Genomic DNA, 20,658 nt, shown 5'->3' on the forward strand with positions numbered 1-20,658 from the left:
GTCATTTTCTCAGGATGTGAATATGTTCTGACCTGATTCCTTCTACTTCTAGTTCTCCACTGAGTTCTGCTGCACTGTTCTGCTCACTTGGCCACTCATGACACTGTTCTCTTATCTAGTTTGTCTTTACTAAGGGTTGAACTATTGATCATGATTACTTCCTTCCTCCTAAATAAATTTTTATTTTCCTCACATGAAAGAATTTTTAGCATTGTCTGTTATAAAAATATTTGGCTCAGTGACTGTTATTAGATTATGACTTTTTCATTATGTCAGAATAGAGTACAGAGCATTGATGTGGAATCAGAAGAACTGGGTTCAAATTTCCCCTCTTTTCCTAACATCTTATATGACCTTCAGCAAAACATCTGACATTTCTCAGGATTGATATCCTCATGGTAAATGAGGGAATTAAACTAGATGATTTCACTCTATATCTATAATTTTATATACTCATGAAATCCATTGTGAAGAGAGATGAATACAGAGCCCATAAATATTCTGGTAGAAACATCTTATAAGGTACAAAGAAACTATTTTTTGAGTTTTAATGACTAGGAAAAGGAAGAAGAAATGAGGAGAAAGATGTGGTTATAGATTTTAAATATTTATGTTGTGTTGTATTTCCCCCATTACACATGACCCACAGTTTATCTTTTTCTTTTGTGATTTCATATTTCTTTTGAAATGGAAAAGCATTGTCATCTTAGTATTATATGAATACCAATCAAAGACAAGTTGGTACGAATTCCCAATGATTGCTCAAAGCATTGACCCATTGATTTTCCCTTTGCTAATATATGTGTTTAAATGTGAGCTCATGATATTCACAGATGAGTGAGTGCCTTTAATCAAATTAGAGCTGAAGTCCATTGGTGCAATGTGAATTGTTCTTTTTAGATCATCCACTTGTCCTTTTCTGAACTAGCTTCACTTTGAATTGAAACAAACTTATTACAGAATTTAGAGCTGGAAGGGAGCTCAGATATTCCATTGAATTACAGAAACAAGAAATAATTAAGGAATAAAACTATGATGTAATCTATGTTAAAACTATGCTAAATTTATGCTAAAACTATATTAGCAGATCATAGTTAAATTCTATCACATGCTTTTAGGGTTAATTATAAGGGACTTTAGAAATCAAAGAATTCAACTCTCACGTTTTATAGATGAGGAAATTGAGATCCATAAAAGGTTAAATATTCTCTTAGCCATCTTTTGTTCCTTCACAAATTCTACTAATAAATTCCTACTATTTCATAGACTTATTAAATTTTAGAACTGCAGAACTGGACCTCACAACTTATTCATTGAAACTAATTCTAGTCAACAATGAGGGGGGTCATACTTCATCTTTTCTAATGAACATTTTTGGGGGGAGAAGTTTGGACTGAGGATTTTTTTTTTGACAGGCTGACTTGGTAATATAACAGGAGTGACTATGATAGTGATGAGGATTCCACTTACTATGATCTGAAGAAATCATTGACTGAGAATTCAGATACATTGTAGGCCACTTTGGTAACCTGGATGCTTCAGTAGACTACAATGGAATGGAATAATATGCTACAGGCAGCAGCCAAAGGTAAGAATGTATCTATAATCTCTTTTCTACTGATAAGCTTATTCTTACTACTCTTGGACACAAACTCTTTTAAGTTACTGAGAGAAATTTAAAACAATGTATAAAGTTCTTTATCTTTTCAATAATAGAAAAACAAATTCATTCTAAAGTACTTTTTCTATTTACCACATTCAAGAATAGTGTGGGCCAACTCGTAAGTTACAACTTTTATGTAGTATAGTGTGACACTCTCCCTGTAATGTAGATTCTATCACTTGAGTTCTTCCTTGGACTTGTACACTAATGTCAGGGGAATCAATTGTGTTTTCTAAATTGGCTTCCATAGAATCCCAGTGAGTTGACAAAGAAAAAATTGAAAAAAAAGATTAGTATATATTTTGATCACTCATATTTCAAAAAAGTCTATCTCCCTAATTTAGGGAAACTTTGTGGTTTAAAAAGCTGGTGAAGTTCCAGCATATTGATAACAAAATTACATACAGAAAAATTTCATAGGGAGAAAGTATTTTTAATTGAAGAAGAAAATGTCTTGTGTAGGATGGGACTTCTGGAGCAGCTAAGTATTGTCTAAAAGCAGAATAAAGGAAAGAATTCATTCTGGGCATGGGGTACAGGAACTCAAAAAAGTGCAAGATCTAATGTCATGTATGAGAAATGATTTGGAAATGTGTCTTTGGAATAGAGAATATGCAAAGAAGGGAAATATGAAGGAAGGAATCCAGATTTTGTAGGGTTTTTAACACCTGTCTAAGAATTTTACATTTTATTCTAGAAGTAAAAGGATTTTTAAAAATTCTAGATTCTAATTCTAGAATAAAGAATATGTAAATTCTAGAATTTAGAATTGGAAGGGTTCTTTGAGATCATCTAGTCTGGCCTCTTACTCTTCTGCAGTATTGTTGACAGATGAGCATTCAGCATCTGCTTTGAGACCTTCAGTATGGGGAACAAAAAGTCTCTCAGAGATGCCTATTTTTCTGGAATTCTACTTTTCTTTTTTTCCTTCTTTTTTTTCCTCTGCTTCCCTTTTCTTTTCTGTTTCCTTTTCTTTTTTTCCTCTTTATTTTCTATTTCCTTTTCTCTTCCATTTTCTTTTCACCTTCCTTTTCTATTTTCCTTTTCTTCTTCCTCTTCCATTTTTATGTTATTTTCTCTTTATTTTTCCCTTTTCTTTTTTTTTCCTATTTTCCTTTTCCTCTTCCTTTTTTTTTCTTGGAAAGGATTTCTACATGTTGAGGCCAAATCTTCTGCTTTCTTACTTCCACGCATTGGAACCTAGTTCTTTCCTCTGAAGCAAAATGGAATAAGTTCATTCCTTCTTCTTATGTCTGTCTTCAAATACTTCACTGTGAAAGACTTCCCTCAGAATCCTTTCCCTTCTTCTTCTCCCCTAAATCAAACATTTCTATTTCTTCAATTGTTCTCTGGCTGACATACTTCTAATTGCCATCCTAGTTACCTAATTTTGGATACTATAGTTTCTCAATGTCCCTCTTCTAAAGAAATATTCAGAAATGAATGAATATAACAGAAATATAAATTCCTCTGTTCTGACAATATATTTCTATTAATGCTAGTGGAGATCATTTTAGCTTTTAAAGCAACCATATTAAGTTATTGGTCATGTAGTCAATTAAAATTTCCTCGTCTTTAAAACAAAATTTGTTGATTTTTTTGTTTATACATTACCTTCATTTCCAATTTATCTTAACACTACTCACCTCACCTTTGCCATTGTCATGTTTGTGCCTTAAGAACAAAGATCAAAAAGAAAAAGAAAAACATAATTTGACAAAACCAATCAAGAAAACCATGCTTATACTCTAATACTACTGTGAAGAAAAGGAGGGTTTCTTCATCTTTTTCATAAGAATATATTTATTTTTAGCTTTTCACTATCCTATACTTGCATAATAGAAAAGAAAAGCACCCAAATACAAAATTTTATATTTATCTCTGTTTATTTGCCTCTAGTGTTCTTTGAAGGAACTTCCTATACAGGAAACCTTTTCAGTTTTTATCATAATAGTCACTTCTATTCTTTCTTATATTGAAGACATGTACAGTCTCCTGATTTCAAGATCAGTTGTCTGAATTGCGCAGGACAAAGATATGGTATCTTTTCCCTTCACAATTTCCTGGATTTGACCTAAAAACCTTTGGAAGTATTGGGTTGGGGGGAGGTGAGGAAGGGGGATTGTATTGTGAAAGGCAGTCAAGGCTTTTCACAATGCCTCTAGTATCTTGCTGACTAAAGAGAGTCCTTCCTTCTGTTCTTTTTATTAGGTTCCAGTCAGAGTTTGAACACTGAGTGAGATAAGAATGGAAATGAACATCCCTTTTATATTTTAAGAGAGATCTTGAAGTTCCTTTAAACATTTTTTTCAGCTAACAAAAATTAAATTTTCTCCTTTTTCCCAGAGGTGCAAAAAATTCCTTATTATAAATATATGTAGTCAAGCAAAAAGAATTCTCTTAGACATGTCAAAAATGTATGTATCATTTTTGCATTCTGATTCGTGATATCACCTCTCTTGCAGAAGGTGAGTAATATGCCTTCTCCTTGGTTCCCTGTAGAAATTTTAAAATTTTTTCCTAAGTACTGCTTTAGCCATATTCTATGAATTTTAGAATGTTGTCTCATTGTTATCATTTCTTTTAATGAAATCATTGATTGTTTCTATGATTTGTTCTTTGATTTGCTCATTCTTTATGATTATTTAGTTTATAAATAGCTTTTAATTTAAGCTTTCTTGGTCCTTTGTTAAATGTAATTTATGTTGCATTGTGATCTGAAAAGAATGCATTCAATATTTTTTGCTTTTCTGCATTTGATTGTTAGGTTTTTGTGCTTTAATACATGATCAGTTTTCATGGAGATATCATGTACAGCTGAGAAAAAAGTATACTCCATTTTATTCCCATTCAGTTTTCTTCAGAGGTCTATAATATTTAATTTTACTAAGATTCTATTCATCTCCTTCAATTCTTTCTTAGGTATTTTGCAGTTAAATTTATCTAGTTCTAAAGGTAGAAAATTGAGGTCCTCCATTAGTATGGTTTTCTTTTTTCTTCCAATAATTCATTTACCTTTTCTGTCAAAAATTTGGATGCTATGCCATTTGGTGCATATATGTGTAGTATTAATATTACGTCATTGTCTATGGTTCTTTTTAGCAATATGTTGTTTATCTGCTTATACCTTTAAATTAGTCCTATTTTTGGTTTTGCTTTGTCTGAAGTCAAAGATACTACTCCTGCCTTTTTTTTTTTATACATCAGCTAAATAGATTCTGCTTCAGCTCTTTATTTGAACTCTATGTATGTGTCTCTGTTTCAATCGATTTTTCATTAACAACATACTGTTGCATTCTGATTTCTAATCTATTCTGCTGTTTACTTCCATTTTTATGGGTGAGTTCTTCCCATTTACATTCTCAGTTATGATTACCAATAATGCCATTTCCCTTCATCCTATATTCTTCTGTTTATCCTTTTCTCTCACTTTATACTGACTCTCCTTTAAATTCCATTTTGCTTTGGATCACTGTCTTCTTTTATCTACCTTTTCTTTTATAACTGCCCCTTTTTCTAACCCACACATATTTTTTATATCATCCCAACAAAATTGACTCACTCCCACATCCACTTTCTATGTAGAATCTTTCTAACCACTCAATGATAAAATTTTTAGATGATGCATGTGTCTCTTCCCATATAGAAAGGTAAACAGTTCAAACTTGAGTCCCTTATGATTCATCTTTCAGGTTTACTTTTTTATACTTTTCTTGAATCTTGTATTTAAAAATCAAATTTTCTATTCAGCTCTGGTATTTTCATCAGGAATGCTTAAAAGTCCTCTATTTTATGAAATAGCTATTTTACTTTCTCTTTAAGGATTATGCTCAGTTTTTCTGATTAGGTTATTTTTGGTTGGAATCTCAGCTCTTTTAATTTTCAGAATCTCATATTATAAACTGTCTGCACCTTTAATGTGGTAGGTTCTTGGAGCTTGAAGAATTTTCTCTTTGACCTGAGAGCATTGGAATTTGGCTATAGTATTCTTGTAAATTTTCATTTTGGAATCTCTTTCAGGTAGTAACTGATAGATTCTTTCCATTTCTGTTTTGCTCTCTATCTTGGAGATATTTGGGCACTTCTCCTTGATAATTTCTTGGAATATGATGTTTATTCTCCTTCTTTCATTACGGTTTTCAGGTAATCCAATAATTCTAGTTCAGAGGGTCCTCAAACTACGGCCATCCAGCGGGCCAGATGCAGCAGCTGAGGACATTTATCCCCCTCACCCAGGGCTATAAACCTTCTTTATTTAAAGGCCCACAAAACAAAGTTTTTGTTTTTACTATAGTCCTGCCCTCCAACAGTCTGAGGGACAGTGAACTGGCCCCCTATTTAAAAAGTTTGAGGACCCCTGTATTTAGTTCATTTGTTTTTCTAGTGAAATTTTTTATATTTTCCTCTATTTTTAAAGAAATTATTTTGACTGTTTTATTGTTTCTTGATGTCTCATGAAGTCATTCTGGTTTTAATTTTTAAGAAGTTATTTTCTTCAGGGAGCTTTTATATCTCTTCTTATGCTTTTTTACGAGTTATTTTCATCAGTAAATTTTGGACATTTTTTTTCATTTGACCAATTCTTTTTTTATGGTATTAATTTCTACAGTATGTTTGTGTCTGTGTACCTCTTCTACAAAGCTATTAGTTGTCCTTTAATAATTTTATTCTTCTGCTTTCATTTCTTTGCCCAATTTTTCCTCTACCAGTCTTATTTGATTTTGAATATCATTCTTGGTTCTTCTAGGAATACTTTTTGGACATTAAGGAGGTAAATAGAATTTTAGAAAAGTTAGGTATGACAGACTTTTGGAGAAAATTAAATGGAGACAGAAAGGAGTATACTTTTTTCTCAGTGGTTCATGAAACCTACACAAAATTTGATTAGAAAAAGGAAAGAAGAAAATCAAATTGTTAGTATCAAAAATGAAAAAGATGAACTCTCCACCAATGAAGAGAAAATTAGAGCAATAATTAGGAGCTATTTTGCCAAACTGTATGCCAATAAATATGATAATCTAAGTGAAATGGATGAATACTTCCAAAAATATAGATTGCCCAGATTAACAGAGGAGGAAATAAATTACTTAAATAGGAATACTTCTTTTGATCTGCACCAAATTCACATTTTTCTTTTAATATTTGCTTGTTTTTTGTCTTCATCGTTTTCTTTTGAGTTTGTCATGATCTTTCCTATCACCATAATAGATTTGTATAGTCAAGTTTTTTATTGTTGTTATTGTTCTATGTTTATATTTCCATATCATTTTTGATTTGAAACTTTATGTTTATGTTGGACTCTGTTCCCAGCATAGGTCAAGGGGAAGGGCACTGTTTCAGGTTTCAGTTTTTTTTGCACAGCTGTTTTCAGACCTAATTCTGGGAGGCTGGACATTTTCAATGCTTCTAAGGTAGTATAATCTGGAGATTTTTGTGGTTACTGCACTCTGGTCCTTACTCAGCAATGAATACTGCTCTTTGAACCCCAAAATTATACTTTCCTTCGGATCCCTGATTCCTTGGGGCCTAAAGTAATACTTGCCCTCAAGGCTTCTACTCCTTTTTGGTTAAAATGTCCTTCTCTCCACCTTTGACCCAGAAAGAGGCATAGGCAGTGGAGTTGCCAAACACCATCTGGTCCTGCCTCCAATGCTTGTACAGGAGAATTCTGTAATCTATTTCTGATCATTTGCCAGATCCCCTTACCATTTCTGGCTAGAGAACTGCTGAAGTTGCTGCTGCTTTTGTTACCACTACCTAGTCCCACTCTTTGTGGGTGTTACATCCAAGTGGCTTCAGACTAGTCTCCACTCCTGTGTCACAGATCTCTCTTTCTCACATTCTAAGTTGTCTTAAGCTGGAGGAATGTCTCACTCTGACCTTTTGTTGGCTCTGCCATTCCAGAATTCAGTTTGAGACATTGTTTTAAAGTTGTTTATAGGGGAATTTTAGGAGAGCTCAACCCTGGGAAGTCCAAGTATTTATTTTTGGTGCTTGTTGTTCTTGCCTGTTATTGATGATATCCTATTATTGACAGCACTTGTTGTTCAGTCCCTTGTGCACACATTATTATTTTTTGAAACCCATGCTTTACAGAACTAAAACAGGTGTGATCCCTTCTCTGAGTAAGCTTGGTTTTGGATCATGGCCTTGTTAGAGTCCTTAAGTCCAAAAAAGAATATGAGAAGGGACAAACAGATTTGATAACTATCATCAATGTTGTACTCCACTTCGTCTTCTGACCCTTGGCTTCCTCTCTCATTCACATTCCTATCTTTAATCAGCCTTTCCTTAGTGAGAACAAGAAGCCACAGAAAATACTTTTGAAGTTTTCCTGTGCCTCAAAGAGTCATAATGACTAGATACCATATTCTAAACATTCAGAAAAAGAGCACGAGTCTCTGAACATATCCTGAGCCTCTTCTCATTTTTTGTTTAGTATGCTCTGGTCAAGTTGTTCCTCATATAATGAGCACAATTCATGCTGTAAATATCATAAAGTGTTTACTCTGGGAAAGAAACCAAATTAAAATTCTTTACCTTAAAAGGTTTTCTGCACAGGGTTGGCTGCAGAATACATTTTGCAAACCTTAAAGCACCATATGAATATGTTATAGTAGTATGACTAATTAGTGTTAATATTAGTAAAATAATACTATTAAATTTAAATAATTATGTTAAATTTAATAATCATTGTTAATTAGGAATTAATTATTAAATAGGAATCAAGAATATTAATTAGGAATTAATTAGGAACTGTAATGCAAATCACAAAAATGTGAAATAGAAGATTGTGAATATATGAGAAGTTTGAACAAAGTGCTGTGAAGATTTAGAGGTAAGAGGATTCACCTTTGGCTGGGTACTTCATAGACCAATTGGAATCCAATCCAGCTTAAAAAGACATGATATTTCACCAAGTATTAATGGTTGGCTGGGGATGGAAGCTGGAATAGGGAAGGAGATAAAGAGCACTTTAAGAATGGAAGATAATTGTGGATAATGCCATTAAAGTGGAAAAGGGTAGAGCATCCAGAATCTATCATTGTGAGTGAATTGTGTAATTTTGCTGGAGCAGAAAGTATGAGAGAGAATTAGTTAGTGATGGAGAAGGCTGGAAATGTCAGATGGTGCCAGACTGTAGAGGGTTGAAAATTCTAAGCTAAGGAATTTGGACTTTATTCATTAATCATCTAAGAGTCATTGAAGGTGTTTTGCTCCAGTAGTTGATAAATATAGATAAATTTATATTTTAATATATTTAACATCTACTGGTCATCCTGCCATCTAGGGGAGAGGGTGGAGGGGTAAGAGGTAAAAAATTGGAACAAGAGGTTTGGCAATTGTTAATGCTGTAAAGTTACCCATGCATATATCCTGTAAATAAAAGGCTATTAAATAAAAAAAAAAGATAAATATAGATAAATGGTCCAAATACATAATTTACATTAGACAGCCTCAATTTTAAAAGTACTAGTTCAGTAATTGTTGATAAAAAACAAAAATTCAAGTAAACTAAATGAAAACATAATGTATAAAGTCACAAAATCCATTTTTTGGTATATTTTATTTTACAAGATATATGTATTATCTTTGAGGAAATAACAGAAACATACCTTTTGCCCTTATATTCTATTTGGAAAACTTTACTTGCCTTGTGGTGAGACATAGCTTTCTGGGCCTGCTGTTCCATCTCCCCACTTCCATCATATAATCTCATAAGCAAGGAAATATGATGTAGTAGAAAGAGTATTGGATTTGGAATTGGGGAATCTGAGTTTTTCTGCTTCTTACTACTGCACAGATATAGGGGAGTCTTGTTTTATCTGTGAGCCTGTTTCCTTCCCTGTCACTGAAGGAGGATGAAGTAGATAACATTGCCTTCCCAGCTCCGTTCTCTGATACTTGCTTATGAACTATTGCCTTGTGATGGACAATGATTATTGCCTTCTTCTGCTCTTTCCTAAATGACAAGGAAAGGAACTATCCATATGGAGCTTTCCTTTGCTTACATGTTCCTTCACAGTCTTAATTTTCTACTACAATCAGCTAGTCACCTTCTACTGTCTCTATGTTCTTTCTTCATTTGACTGGGAAGGTAATCATACCCAAGAGGAGGATTTTTCCTTTTTAAAAAGTGAATACTATGATAGATATGATTCAATAAGGATTTATTAAACACCTTAGGTTCAAAGCAGTGGGTTAGGTGTTTGGGATACAAAAACAGAATCAAAAACAAGGACCTTACATTCTATTAATGCCATTGAAGATACCACTTAGATTAAAAAATAGTCACAATTCTTGCTCCTAAAATCATTTGGCATGTAAGTCTGAAAACCTAATATAGAGAAGGATATAGAACAGGATTTGTTCTGAGGAAAAAAATTAACTTTAAATTAAATCTGTACTGTAACTGGTGATAATAATAAGCTAAGAATTCTTGAACTTGTGGGATTGATTTTTTCTTCCTAGTTCAATGCCAACTAAATCCACAGTTTTGTCTTCAGATGATTAGCATAGCATTTGTAACAGGGACCTTAAAGATTATCTAGTCCAGTGGTGACCAGTTCAGAAGTTTTCCCCTGATGCTCATATATTAACTTATAAAATCATAAATTAGTATTATGTATTTTGTGTCATACTTTTATTTAACTTGCTATATATTTCCCAATTACATTTTAATCTGATTCACCATCACTCAAGAGTTTTGCATATCACTGAGGACCATGAGTTAAATACCTCTGATTTTAATTCAATGCCCCTATTTTACAAATGAGGAAGCTGAAGCTAAATAACTTTCCAAAGACTACAAAGTTAATGAGGAGAGTAGGGATTCAAATGTAGGTCCTTTGATTCCAATTCCCATACTCCAGGGCATCCAGCCTTCTGAAAAGTCCATACTCTACATTCTACAAGACCTTGAGGAGCTGACTGTGCTTGATGTATTCTATCCTATACCCCTGTATCTCTGTAAGACTGTACCAGAAATTCAGGAAGTAATGCAGGTCTAAATCCCACTTAAGCCATTTAAGACTGTTCTTTGCTCAAGGTACCTCCAAATGACTTGGGAAAATCCCAGTATTAAGAATTGGTATTGTGTGTCTATTGTAACCCACCTGTCAATGGAGTCTTTAAAACCATTTTTTTTTCTAACAGATGGACCGGGTCATTCTTGGGACTTCTTTCTAATAATAATCTCATTGGCTTATACTCCCATAAAGGGTTTTCACTGAGAACAGAATTTAGCTCACATCTTTCCCTACTGTGGTTCTTGGTTCTAAAATGACATTTAAGATAACTGTACATAAAATATAGAATAAGTTTTATCTCATCTGACATAAAACTTAAATTTTTAAAAATTCAAGATAGTTCTCTCCTGTGGTTAGCCCTATTTACCTCATTGACCTACATGTTCACTGTAATTTATAATATAATCCTAGATGTAAAATTCTCTCCCCACCCCACTCCACTTATGTAGTATTTACTAAAGTTTCAAGCAACTCTCCACTTACTTGAGTGAGTTCCACCTTTTCTTAGGACCTCTCCAAAAAAATGGAAATAAAAATAATGGGTTGAATGGACAATTGAATGAAGAAAAAGTTGGTTCAGGCTAGATCTTCACATTATGACTATTTGCCTTCCTAATCTTTCTGCTCTTTGGGGAAGTACAAATGGCAATCTATAGGTTTCTTTCCTGGATGAGTGAGGCAAAAAATTTGCATCTTCTCCCTTCTTCTCTTAACTAAGGGCTTATCTGCTGTTTTGATGAGGTGTTCTTATCTCCTGAAAGGTCTCCATGAATATACTGTGTATGTATGTTTCGAAGTCTCCTCTTAAGTTTGTGTCTCTGACTTTCTAGTGGTCAGCAGTTCTATCTGTTGATGACTTTAGAATATAAAGCTCTCGGGAAATTGCTCATGGATGAGAGGGAACTGAGCTCATTTTATGGCATACACTGAATCTCTATGCTTCTCTTTCTTATGTCCCTGTGTAATTTTTCCTGTCTTTTTTAAAAAGATAAGTCTAAGGCATATGCACTAAATCGTAGAAGACATTCATGGTACAGTGAAATTTGGGGAAAAGGGAAATTTGTAACTAGGTAGCCCACCCCATTTTAGGGAGACCTAAGAGGAAAGAAAGATGGGTTTACCAGATTCCTTCTGAAACATTTCTATGCTTGACAGTGGCTATATTTTAATCTCCAGCTAAATAAGATCTCATTCCTGCACATTATACCAAGATGTCATTCTTTTTTGACTGTAGTATGCTACTCTGTACCAGGAAACGCTGGATAAATGATATCCTTACTTTGCATTCCCACAGTATTATCTTTCAGCCTGGTCATTGGTCTCATGGTTCAAGTACTTTTGTGGCATCTTGCAACCGTTTCTGAATCCTTGGTCTCCCTGATCCTATGTAGAAAAACAAGCTTTTTCAGACACACTGAAAATCCTTCCTATATTACCTTTGTTACAGTCCATAGATATTCTCTAACTTAACGATTGCTGGTAAGATTCCATACCTTTTATGGTATACCAACCTTCTATGGGTATCTGTGGAGGCAATCCACTTCCAAAACACAATTATACAGTGTCCCTTCCCCTAGACCTATGCCTGTCTTAGTTCTTGTAAGGTGTTCAAATCAACCACTAGCTATGAAGAAATTATAGACCCTTAGAAAAAGCCAGTGATCCTGGATAAGTCCTACAAATCTAAACTATCTGCTATTGATCTTAGCTTCTAGTTGTGGGCCCAGCTATGTGATCTTGGTGGTTATTTCCCTTTTCTGGGCCTTATTTCATTATCTGTAAAAAGAGAAGATGGGGCTGGATAATATCGTATGACCCCTTTAGGCTTTTTAGCCTAAAATAGCTGAGATGTCATATTTTCTTATAAAGTCAGTTATCTGTTTTTGTTTTTATTATAGGGAAGATTATTTGAGGAACAGCAGAAAATAATATTTTTCCTGAGTAAATTTTATAAGATGAAGAAAATGGATCTATATTCTTTGGGGATTGTGGAGCCCTGGGAGTTAAATGTAGATGTATAAACATGTAGAAATGGTTTATTTCTATTTATAATCTTCCCATTATGACTTGGTAGGATAGTGAAGCACTTTTTTCCACCATAGAAACTTTCCTTGGCTTAGTAGAAAGATGAATAAACACTTTTCCTGGGATGGGTCCATTAGCAATGCCCTTTCTCCAATAATCAAAATTGGAATACATGCTCAAAAATTCAGAGTGTAAGATAATGAATAAGGAGAGGAAACAGTCTTCTAACACAAAGCTTATGTATTGGCATTTTTCATTGAAAATTAAGTGCTGAGTTATGTTTATGGGATTACTATAGACTGCAGTTCCAAAAAGTATACATACTTGATTGAATACCAAGGCATTTTTTCTGATACAGATTAGAAGGTGGGGGATGGGAAGAAAAGTCGATCCACATTTTCTTATCTCTTACACTCCAGACAGTGTAATTCCTTCTCTTCTTCTTGGCACCACTGAATAGTGTTTTGTAGATCAGGCAAAATAGATTAACTTGAACAGGAAAAATTTCTCATCAGGGAGGGAAGTTCTAAGATATTGACACATGTCACTAAGCAGAATTTTTTTTTCTTTCCCTGGGAAAATACAATTTATGTAGGATGAATTAGACACAGAATACATGTACAATTCAAACAATAAGAGCTACTTGGTTTTCATTAGTGGTTATTGGATTGAATAGATTTCATTTAAAGATGACTACATGTAGTCACTTATTGGGAAACCTGGGTGGTACAGTGGATAGAGGGTTGGGCCTGGAGTCAGAAGGATTTCTCTTCCTGAGTTCAAACCCAGCCTTAGACACTTCCTAGCTGTGTCTCTCTGACAAATTTTAACCATGTTTGTCTTAGCTTCTTTGTCTATAAAATGAACAGAAATGAAAATGGCAAACCATTCTAATATCTTTGCCAAGAAACCCCAAATGGGGTTGGATATAACTGAAAAACGACTTAACATTAAAGTCACTTCTTATGAATATGTCTTAATATATCATAGAATTATCCAACATGGAATGAACCCCTTTGTTAGGTGATCAGTGGGAGTCTTCATACCGTTAATGATTTCTTAGTTTAATATAGTACTTTTTGATTTACAAATAATTTGATTTATATTATAATTGATCCTTACAATGATTTTTCCACTTCAGGAGCAGACCCTTTACAAGCAAAGCAGTTGAGTCTGAAAGGTTAAATGATCTCCTAGCTAGTAAGTATCAAAACTGGGATTTATTTTGGTGAACATCTGTTAGGAGCATTGTAAAAGGTGTTCTTCCTTGAACTAGGTTCTTTTATGTTCCCTTTCTAAGTTTCTATGATTATGAAGTTATTGTTACTGTCATCTATAGCCCCTGATCTTACATCTACCTTTCTAGAAGTCTGCACCCAGATTATGTCCCTCCTTGTCTCTGTCTTGTTCTCTGTCATCATTCCTGGTGATTTCAACTTCCATATTGGTATCCTATGAGGTGTTGTGAGGCATTTGGCCTTCCCTGCACTTTACATCAGCTGTATGACAGCATTACCATGCCCTAGATGACATCATTACAAACTGCTTAAAGTAGAAGTTCTTTTTCCCTTCCTACAACCGTTAAGTCTGGACTGAAGAGCTAGGAGCTAAGAATCCATCCTTATTCACTTACAATCTGAGTCACCAGGATGCAGACAGATGGGCGTGGGCAACTCTGGTGTTGGGCTGTCCAAGTTATTAAAGGGTCATGAGCAAGTCTAGGTAGCAGAACAGGAGCAGTTCAAAGGGCAGAGAGATTCATACATCAAAGCTGATTTTTGGAGGGTGACCATTAAAACTGGCAGTTGTTTCAGCAAGGAGAGTCAGAGGAGCCATGTTCAAATTCTGGTTCTGCTAAGTGCAAGTTTGTGACCGTAGATGAACCATTTCATCTTTTTTTTCCCCTGGCCTTTATTTTCTCATTGGCAAAAATGAAAAATGTTCATTAGATGATTCTTAAGGTCTTTTCCAGTTCTAAACTTATGATTCCAGTGTTTAGTATAGTTCCTATAACAAATGCTTATTGACTGACCGAAGTCTCATTTGAATTGTAAAATTCTATAATTCTGAGAGTGTTGAATTTCAAAGCTGGTTTCCAGATCTAATGATTTACAAATATGAGAAATTAAATTCTTTCCCCAAAGTTACATGCCTAGTTAGTGGCTGAGTCCACTCAGCCTTCTGATTCTTACTTCAGTGGTTCTTCCAGTATACTACTATTCTTTCTTTTGACTATAGGATGATTAATTGTAATCATACAATATATAACAACACAATACTATATTAGATTATTTTCTCTTGTGCATATCAACTTAAATTGACAAGTGTTTACTAAGCACCTACTGTATGCCTTATACCCCATAATGCTAAGCATGAGCCCATCTCCCCTCTCCTTAACTCTACCCCTAGTTGAAATACTTTCCTTTCTTTTAAGCTAGCTCAAGTGTCACTGCCTTCCCACAGTCTTCCCTGTAGCTCCAGCTGGAATCTCTCCTTCCTCAGATTTCACTTAGCACTCTTCTGGGCCCTTTACTATCATCCTCATAATCTTTTCTTTTTTTGCTTGTACCCGAGATTTCATCTGTGCTAGTAAAATATGCACATTGGCCATTTGTCTGAAACTTATGGTCTTGGGGAATTGCCTGGGACACTGAGAAGTTAAGCCACTTGCCCATGAATGCGACTAGTATTTCAAGAGTGGGACTTGACCCTGAGAGTTCCTGATTCCAAGGCTAGCCCTTTCTTTACTAGGCAATGCTGACTCTTAATCTCTCTACTAATGATCCAGTATCATTATGTAAATATAAGTTCCTTTTATCTCCTTTTATCTTTGTATGATCTCCTAGTGCCTAGCACAGTGCACAGAAGATATTTAATAAAATGTTGTTTGAATTAATTTTTTTTTTCTAAAAGTCATACATGTTTTGATATTAATGTGGCGACACTTGAAGTAAATGAGTTCGTTGCTGCTTCCCCTAGTTTATCTCTCTCATATACATAATCACCTAGGACAGAAAGATTTCTTCTTTCCTCTTTTTCTAGGGAATGACTAAATAAACAATCCTGGCAATAGAGTTTTGAAACTATGAGCCTTAGTGTTTTAGATGAGAAGATAGTTAATTCCAGGATGATCCCTTGGATTCTTTAAGACTTAGTAGCTTCTTTGGAGTCACAGAAATGGGAGTCATGGAGAAAGGTCAGATTTTTAGGATAAAACATCCTTAGCATCCTTCTATCATCTTCTTAAGGATGACTTGCTAAAGGAGATGGATGAAAGAAAGCTTTGAGTGTGGAGCTGAAGGATTTTTTAAAAACGTGGCTTGCTTTTTTTGAGTTAATCTCAACAGCAGAAGATGTATACATCTAACTTCCTTTCATCAGAAAAAAGATTTTGACATTTCCCCCCTTTTATAAAATCCATTTTATGGTATACAATGCAAAACTAGCAAAATGGACAGGCTTCTTCTTGACCTCTTACAAGAGATTGAGCATTTGGTGACTTCTTTTCTTATAAAGATTATATGTGGCATGGAGTAAAGTAAAGACCAGGAAGAGGAGAGTAGCATTGGGGCACCACTGACACAAGTGGAACCGAGTGAGCAGACCACAAACCTTTTTGAACTGTGTATCACAAAATACCAGTTTTCTAGGAGTTTAGCATCTAAGCATCTAAGAGTTTGCATCCTCTGTAAATATTTGTGTCTCCTTAAAGGTCATAACTTCTTTTTTTGTTTATAAAATTGATGAAAATAAATTCAACATTTGACAAAACACTAAAAATGAAATTGGACTTGGTAGAACAATTCTTTGGATAGAATATCTACATTTCACAAAGCTTAGTTTCCCCAAGGGTTCCAAGTACTTCGCAGAGGTTATTTTACTAATCTTCCTGCATTTCCACATCTTACAGTTGAGGAAACTGAGATAGTATTTATACCTCAACAATCAACAGATTGATTCAGTTGAGTTAATCAAAATAAAAATCAATCCAGTTTTGAAAAAAAAATCAAAATGGTTATTTGGCACCATATAAAGAAAACAACCAGTTAATTGATAGTATGTTTTCACTTTTTAATTGGTTGTATTTATATCGTATAGACACAGTTTGAAGGTTTTAACTTCAGGCTGTGTGTGGACGATGCCAGGATATCTTGTCAATTCAATCCAAAAATGACCACAAGCTTAAGAAAGTCAGTGTTTTAATTGGGATTAAAGCAGAGGTTTCCCAACTCCCAGCCTAGTGTGCTGTCTGGTGGTTGTTGTAGCATTGCCAAATATATGTGCCTACACACATTTATCCATCAGGAGAGTTTCCAACACCAAATTCAGCCACCTACCCTCAATACACAGATGAATCAGTGAATGACCACGGCTTTGTAGTATGGGGTAAAACTATCTCCTCTATCTGTTTTCCTATACTTTAAACTTCCACTTTCTTGTTAGTCTTTGTTCTTTGACTAAATCTTGGCAAACCATCTTTCTAGTGAGGCACAGTGAGAAGTCCACTTTCATGGTTATCCTGGGCTTTCCAGAAAGTTTTTTTTTTTTTTTACATAATTCTCCTAGCCAGTTCTTTCCTAAAATACACATTCCTATTTTTATTTCGTTCTTAAAAACAGAAGGTTATATAACTTCTAAGTGGGCCTCACCCATTTCCCTTCCTGCCTAGACATGGCAACTGTCACCAGGAGGTCGGAATCCTGAGAAAAGTGAGTGAAGATGAGCAGGATTTAGGTCTGTGGCACAATGGGCCAGAGATGCCCTTGCAAGTGGAGTGTCCTGTTGACGTCATGAGGCAACTAGACCTATTGCAATTAATTACAGTAGATTGCCTAAATTATTTTTATTTGACTGTGATTTTGCTGAGTAGGACATTGCTTAAAATTGGTAAGTTAGCAGGTGAAGTTAGATTTTTCATTACATTGAAGAATTGCTTTTTAGTTGTAATTGTATATATTCTTTTTTTGTTTTGTTTTCTTTATTAAAGCTTTTTACTTTTCAAAACATATGCATGATTAATTCTTCAACATTAACCCTTGCAAAACCTTGTGTTCCAATTTTCCTACCTCTTATCCCCAGCCCCTCTCCTAGATGGCAGATAGTCCAATATATGTTAAACATGGTAGAAATATACGTTAAATTCAATATATGTATACATATTTATACAATTATCTTGCTGCACAAAAAAAGATCAAATCAAACCAGAAAAAATGAGAAAGAAAATAAAATGCAAACAAATAACAACAATAAGAGTGAAAATGCTATGTTGTGAGCCACACTCAGCTCCCACAGTCCTCTCTCTGGGTATAGATTGTTCTCTTCATCATAAGACCATTAGAACTGACCTGAATCATCTCATTGTTGAAGAGAGACATATTCATCAGAATTGATCATCTTATAATCTTGTTGCTGTGTACAATGATATCTTGGCTCCTGCTCATTTCACTTAGCATCAGTTCATGCAAGTCTCCCCAGGCCTCTCTGAAATCATCCTGCTTATTGTTTCTTACAGAACAATAATATTAACTAGATATGTTCTTTATTAACAATACTAGTAAAATACTTTTAACTTCAGAGTTAGGGTTGGAAGGAATCTTATGTTATCTAACATCCTTCCAAAGTCACACAGGTAGTAGGGAAAAGAGCCAAGGTTTGAACCCAGGTCTGCTGAATCCAGATCTACATTGTATGTTTGACACTATTATTTATTTTATGCTCTCAAAACTTTAGGAAAAATAAGCACATGATGTATAGTTTATCCTACATTTTCTTTTGTAGCTTTTGTAAAAAGAATTAGAAACCAAGAACTTCACTACTCTAAGGTTTAGAAAGATGAGACAGATTCATCTAGATCTCTTCATTGTCTTATGAGGGAGGAGGAAGAAATCCTTTTACATGAAGCATTTTCTCTAAGAAGTTGATTTCTGAATGGGGGAAGAAGAAAAGGTTACAGAGTGGTTGTGATAGTAGCAAAGATTGACCCATAATTTCCACCATTGTGAATGTCTGTTGCCCCATGACATTCAGAAATAGCTCCTGCTTTTGCTTTCCCCCAAAATCCTGTGGAGCTGTTCCAGTACATTTGTTGGGTTTTGCTCTTTGATTCTCCTCCATTTGCAAGTTGATTCTGGAATTCTCTTGGGTAATCTAGGGCTAGTCAGAGGAAAATGGGCAGCTTGTTCCTTATAAATACTGTGAGTCATGTGTCTTCTTCCAAACTGCCAAAAATATTCTTCCAGAACCTAAGTCCTCCATGAATTTGACCTATATAATTCACTATGGGGACTATACTTATGATGAGACATTTTGGTTTGCAGACATCTGGTTTGTAAAACTTTATCTAAAGTTTTCCCCAGAGTTTCCATATTTAAGGAAGGTGGTCCTGAAAACGAGAGTATCTTTCTCAGTATTTATTAAGTTGTAATAAACTATTAATATGAATGGATCAGGACCTTCCAGAAGGCATCCAGCCAAAAGGAAATGCCCAACAAGCAATGATTAAGTGTTGTAGTCATCAATGGCAAAATTGTAGTCTTATTTTTTTAGGACATATTCCCTGGCCTGTTACTTAGCAGGTGTGTGCTAATATTGTCCCTTTTTTCAAGACATGACACTGCAGATGAGCAGTGCAGATTTAAACTTGCCCCTAAAACACCCTTTTTTGTCTCACTTTGTGGTACTTTGAAAGAACTAAAAGCAAGGATTTGTTTTTTGGTATTACTGGAGTCATCCATAATAAATGTTGAAATCAGTCTTTGTATCTCCAAGATCTATCTCAATGATTAACATAGAGAAGGCACTTTTTAAAAGTACTTGTTGATTGATTGATTGATGTAGCTTTCCATTTCCAAAAGGAGAAAAGTAATCCAAGATCCTATTTGAACACATTCTCCAAGAGTATACCTTAGAGAATTGTGAGTTAGGAGCATGTCTATACTGATAGTCTAGATGAGGCAGAAAAGGGATCCTTAAGCTTTTGTGTGTCGAAGATCTCATTTTTGCAGTCTGGTGAAACCAACAGATCCCCTTCTCAGAAAAATGTTCTTAAATGCATAAAATAAATTGCATAGAATTATAGATAAAAGCAAGTACATTGAAATAGTTATCATCATATTTTGTAAAAAAAAAATGTTTTCAGGCCCTAGAATTAAGAATCTCTACCTTGTAGTGATTCCTATAGACCTATAAACCTCAATAAGACCTCATGATTTGTATTTTCTCTCACTTTCCCCTTGATCAGATTTATTTGTCCCATTTTCTTTAATGAATCTAAAAAAAGAAAATAATAATAATTTTTATGTAGTTTTTTTACTACATGCCACACACTGTGCTAAGTACTTTATAAATATTATCTCAATCCTCACAACAACTCTGGGAAGTGGATCATATTATTATTCCTATTTTATAGATGAGTAAAATAAGGCAAACAAGTTAAGTGACTTGCCTAAGGTCATACAACTAATAAGTGACTGAGGTCAATTTCAAATTCAAGGCTTCCTAATTACAGACCCCAGTGCTGTATTTATTGTTTATCTACCTATTCCTCAAGATAATGGAGTGATAAACAAATAAGTCAATCTTCAAGGACACTATAACTAAATTTAAATGAAAATTTTCTGGAGGTAATGCTATAACCCAAAAGAACCAGAACAGGGTGAAAGGAAAGACTATCTAGGGTTCTGTCTAGGACCCTTTAGATCACAGCAAGCTGTGTGACTCCTTAAGTAAAAAGGATCTGTATTTGAATCAGTCTCTGACTTTTTTCCTTTTCTCTATTTCCATCATCTCCCTTCATTGGAAGTGAATGTAGGATTTTGCTGCCTTTTGGTTTTTCTAGATTTTTATAAGCATCCCTTGTAAAAGGTGCCACACTCAGTGGAAATATTAGGAAAAGCTATCAAGATGCTTAGTTCTTAGAAAGACCAGTACATTGTTGGAAAT

General features: G+C 34.5%; 1 long non-coding RNA gene across 1 annotated transcript in view; it reads left to right on the plus strand.

Annotated features, from left to right (window-relative positions):
* LOC116421870 overlaps positions 1–20,658 on the plus strand; it is a 125,564-nt gene that overhangs the window by 34,879 nt on the left and 70,027 nt on the right. The window contains exon 3 of the long non-coding RNA XR_004232455.1: positions 1,416–1,588. This is a non-coding gene — a long non-coding RNA (uncharacterized LOC116421870). The remainder of the gene's footprint in view (positions 1–1,415; positions 1,589–20,658) is intronic.

Source organism: Sarcophilus harrisii, chromosome 2 (assembly GCF_902635505.1).
Source record: "Sarcophilus harrisii chromosome 2, mSarHar1.11, whole genome shotgun sequence".
Classification (NCBI taxonomy): Eukaryota; Metazoa; Chordata; class Mammalia; order Dasyuromorphia; family Dasyuridae; genus Sarcophilus; species Sarcophilus harrisii.